The sequence below is a fragment of the Aphelocoma coerulescens genome, chromosome 2 (genome assembly GCF_041296385.1).
Source record: "Aphelocoma coerulescens isolate FSJ_1873_10779 chromosome 2, UR_Acoe_1.0, whole genome shotgun sequence".
In the NCBI taxonomy this organism is placed as follows: Eukaryota; Metazoa; Chordata; class Aves; order Passeriformes; family Corvidae; genus Aphelocoma; species Aphelocoma coerulescens.
In genome coordinates this window covers 128,117,586-128,122,744 of record NC_091015.1, presented here as the reverse complement: position 1 = coordinate 128,122,744, position 5,159 = coordinate 128,117,586, and the positions used below count along the sequence as shown (strand labels likewise).

At 34.5% G+C, this 5,159-nt stretch overlaps 1 non-coding gene across 1 annotated transcript; it reads right to left on the bottom strand.

The window, feature by feature from the left end:
* Positions 1–412: 412 nt before the first annotated feature.
* LOC138106946 (U6 spliceosomal RNA) lies at positions 413–518 on the bottom strand. Its single transcript, XR_011149210.1, has one exon. It is a non-coding gene; the product is annotated as a U6 spliceosomal RNA (small nuclear RNA).
* Positions 519–5,159: the final 4,641 nt, after the last annotated feature.

The window sequence follows — 5,159 nt, the reverse complement described above, 5'->3', positions numbered from 1 at the left end:
CATATTGGCTACAATTCTTATTTTACTGTAACTATTTGGTAAGACTTGTATGAAAAAGAAAAGAAACCAACCAAAAGGGAGTATCACTCAGATTTTGAACTTTCTGTGCAGGGGATTTCCATTTTCTTCCAAATACAACAACTTGAATGTTAGGAACATCTTCTGGTACTTGTGTGCAGTGCACCCATGTTTGCCATTGTCCTCTACTTTTCATATAAAAATTTTTTGTGGGAAGAGATGTCACAGATGTTTCTGCAACGAAAACAAACCTATATTCAGAGCCTGTGTTTAAGTTATAAGGCTGTATAAACCAAGAGATTGCACTGCCTTGTAGTGCTGGATCCAGCACAGGAAATTCAGGCAACAAAGCCACAAACCCCTCATTACTCATGTTAGTCCCATGGAGGGGGACAAAACCAGGGCAGTGGCTTCATGGGTCCATGTCACACTTATGCAGAGGCCATGCCTGTTTTCTTTGTATTGTTCCAAAGACAGGAAATGTCCTGCCAGAGGAGAACCTTTCAGTACTGCCATTTCCAAATTCTCCATCCTAGGCATAATTTCTTCTTCTTTATTTAAAGAAGGCATGATCACCTTGGTCCAGGCCTGTGCCCCTCACCGTTGGGGTATCCATGCTAAGCTCTTCCTACTGTGTGAAGTAATCTTATACCAGTTGTGATCTGCTCTGCCACACAGGAGTGATTCATGGAAACAAAGGACACTTCTGTTTGTATTACCTTTGAGCAGAATTGCCACTTCTACAAAATCTTTCTTGGAGCATTTATTGATCCAGCAGTTGTGAAAAATAAGGTGCAGAAAAAGGGTAGAGGACTTCTTTTATAACCATTTTTCCAAAAACCACTCATCTGATTGAAAAGAAACAGGACATTATTAATTTATACCTTTTAAGCAACAAAATATTCTGTGTGTTCAGTCATAAGTCTCTACCTTCATCAAATCAATAAAAGGTTTTCTTTTGACAGATTTGTTAAGGGAATAAAACTTCTGAAAATATGTGTATATGTGTCTTTGTCCACTCCACTCCAAAATATTCAATTCAAGATTTTTACAGACCTTGTGAAACTAAATATAGGGATAGATTTGCTGTAATGATTACATCTCAAAGTAAAGTATGGAAAGTATTTCCAAAAGTATGGAAAGACTTCTGTATGCAATCTCTAGACACAAGAAGACCCCAATAAGAAATTATATTATCAGTGTTCTAACGGAAAAAAGATCAGGATTTCTATGACATTAGCCATAGAAAATCCACTCAAGACAAACTTTCTTTCTGGTGAGGTTCAATTTTATCCAATAAGGAGCAAACTTCAGCTAGTTTTATCTTGATTGAGACCATTGTGTTCATTCTTTGGAAACAAAACATTTGTAGAGCCAGATCTCCGTGTCTTGGTAAACTTGGTTACACTCCCAGTCTTGCTGAAGTGAATGAAAATTTGATTGTTCATTTTAATGTTAACATCTAGGAAATAATCTCCCAGCCCATTTTTCCGAGTCTGAGTTGAACCTACAGAGTCATTTTGTAACCTTGTTTTTTTTCAGAAAAGAGGAAAGAACAAGAGACAAGACAAGGTTATCATACTCTGAAACAATCTTATATCCATTATGAACATTATCTGCAGGAGTAAAATATCTCTAGAATCTCTATTCTGTTGCCTTTAAAAAACAATGGGCCAAAATTGTAGGCAAAGGAATGAATAAAATACCAGTTCATGATATTCTTTGCTGTTGCTATTTATTTTCAAGAAATAAGCAATTGGTTTTTTTAGCTACAACAGCTGCTTTGGAGCCAGAAGCAGGATGGGAAAAAATGCTGCAGGAATACAGCCTTTTTATCTGCCAGTCAACCTCACAAATGCAGGATCCCTTAAAAAATATTTTGCATGGATTAGAAGGAAAGAAGCTGTAAGGCCAGAACAGCCTTTCTTCTGTGCTCCACTTCACAATCTAATGAACTGATTTTATGTTCTTATCTTTACCTAGAAGCATATAGCCCTGAAATTAAATTCTTTTTTTTTTAATTTTTACTTATCCATCATCTAAAAATGTACAGGAAAACTAAATTTACAAACATTACAAAAGCATGATGTCATATTGCTTCCTGAAAAACAAAGGCTTTGTTGACTGTGCTTATAAAAACATAGAAACTTCTATGAAGAAAAGTTTCATATATACCTTTACCATTTTACATTGTCACAACATTTCCTTGGAACGCCTTGCACATTTTAGTAAAAGTAAGCTGGATCTGGATGCTTGACATGTATAATCCAACAGAAATAATGAACAGCAGAAAATGGAAAGCAATTTCATATTTTCTAGAACTTAAAAAGTAACCACTTTTGCATTAAATTTCAGACATTTCTGAAGTACTAGGATCACCTAAATCTAATAATCTACGTTATTGTTACCTTACATTAACTGAAAAAATTACCGACCTTTTCATAGACTTTTAAATCCAACAAGAACTTGATTCAACTTGCCAAGGTATACTGATTTGATTTTAAACATATCCACCTGCAATATGAAAATAATCAAAATGATATTTTAGTTAAACATAATAGTGATCTGGTTTTGAGTATTTATCAGTTTAGCCTTGGGTGTCTGGTCATTGTTTTCTATTGCGATGGAAGCAAATTTATCTCACTTATGCCATTTCATTGTCTCTGATTTCATAATTAAATATTATGTACTAAATATTACCTTTTCTTATCCAGTTAATATTATGAATTATGAATTTCAGAATGCCTCTGTATTTAGTAGGAAGCAATTTTGGAAACATCAGATACACACACTAGCAATAAAATTCTCATTTCTCCTACCTTCATGGACTGAAATAAACAAATCAGATCAATTACTAGTGTGTTAAAAGTTACTTTGGTCCAGAACCTACCTTGCAATGAAACTGATAAATAATAGATGTATAATAATTCTGAAAATCTGGAGCAATTTCATTTTCTCTAAAATTCACAATTAATTTTGTGGGAATTAGGCATGTAAATGGGAATGAAGTGAATGGTATCTGGGAAGATTTCAGTCACTGTGGGATAAGAATGCCTCATTGAAGTCATCTCTATAATAGGTTGAACTTTCTACATACCACAGACTTGAATGATCAATAGATTGCATGGAGTCTTTCCTTTTTTCCATATCAAAAATCTTCATAGTTTATTCACCTTCTTGCCTATATATGCTCATCTTCTTTGAGCAGTCATCTTCATAATCTCTGGGAAAGCTCACATAAGTATGCACACTGACACTGGGAACACACATTGCTTAAAATAGGTATTCATTGGCTTTTTTTAATTGGGCTTGAAGAAATCAGGTTTGGGAACATACTATTCATGAATGGATTCATATAATCTTTTGGGAACCAGCTGCGAAATTAAATCTCTACAGCTAAGACTTTTATTTCATGTGACTTCATGAGTTATGCTGTTGTACACAGAAGCAGCTGTCTTGGGAAGTTGGGTCGAAAGCGCAAGTTTGAACACTTGAGGACTAATTTGTGGGTTTGAAAAAAAATAATAAAACCCTTGCATTGTTCCCACAGTGCCATAGTTCCCAAAATTCTGTGAGAATAATATTGATCCAAAGAATCATCTAGAAAAAAAAAGAGCAATGACCAAGAACAGAGCATTAGTCATTTGAGGGTAAATTGGAGTAAAGAGAACTGCCCAAAGAGAATACCCAAGGAGTTGTTACTCAAAGTCTTTTCTATAAGAAGAAGATTAGGGTGTTACAGCCCAGGCTGTAGAAAAACCCTTTAGAATTTCAGAGGAAGGATTTAGCATCTTGAACAAGCCTGTTCAAAAACTGTCACAGAATCTGGATTATACAGAACAAATCCTTGTGAATTTGCAGATGAGTTGTACTTCCGCAGGAGTGAGTATTCACAGAAGCCAAGTGCTATTGTTCAGGTTTTTCTCTACAAGTTTTATTCTTAGCAAAAATGTAACACATTCTTATAAAATAAAGAATTTTTTAAAAGGTCAGGACAGTTTGATTTCTTGAAAGAAACAGGAATCTGTCCCTCTTCCAGTCTGTACTGATACCTTATCCGTTGTAGCAGTCAGTCTTATCCTTAAGACATACTACATAGGACTATTATCTATCATCAAAAAGATTAATCTATACAATTTCCTACATTAATTCTTAAAGCAAGATGAGCTCTACTATCCTGTCATTATTTTTAGACTTATCTTGTGAAGTCTGAGCTACCAGTTTGATTAGTTCTTGACGAGCATGACATTGGGCATGCATATTCTCTTCCACAATGGAGAAAGAAAATACAGGAATAAAGAGGACATAATTACTAAGACCTGGGTTTGTTTTCATACAAAAGCCTTGTATCTTCTAGAATCTTTAAAAATAGTGAGAAAGGCAGATAAAATAAACACAGGTATGTGTAAAGAATAAATGAAGCATGTATCAAGTAGATTTCTCTACCTTTCTGCACCAGAGAAGAAACTATTCTAGACTGGCTGGCAATAGTGAAATACTCTCTCCCACCCTCCCCAAAAGAAGATTTTTTTTTTTCCCCAAAAGAAGATTTCTAGGTACATCACAATGATTTCATTATATCCTTAAAACAAAAAAAAAATTCCTAGCTGAAATTCTAAACACTAGGATCTAGTAAAGTATCAGCTAAACACGTCCTTTTGATCTGAAAGATATTTGCTTTTGAGCTGAAATTTGTTTTAGTTACTTTGTTCTTATGCCTATAACTACTCAAAGAATTACTCTTCTAGGAAAAGCCATTTAATCTCAAAAAGCAACAATATGTTTACCATGGTTAAAAGCAAAAAGTGGGTGGAAAAATAGGAAACATGAAAAAATAAGACTCTTCTTGGAACACTGACAGTGTTCAGGAAAGTTAACAAGAAAAGTTCATAGACTACTTTAGATGGAGTGGTTACAAATGCAAGTTATCCTGCAGAAATGTTATCAGTTCTAACAATCAGACATATTTTAATAAAGCAGTGATGCCTCCCTGGCCTTAAAAGTCTGGAGTATTAAAACAGAAATCTTAGAGGTCATTTATTCCAACTCAAAATTACTTCATCACCTTAACTGTTTTACTGTAGCACAATAGTGATGATGCTTAAAGACAATATGTTAGCTATGGAGACAGCCACTATATG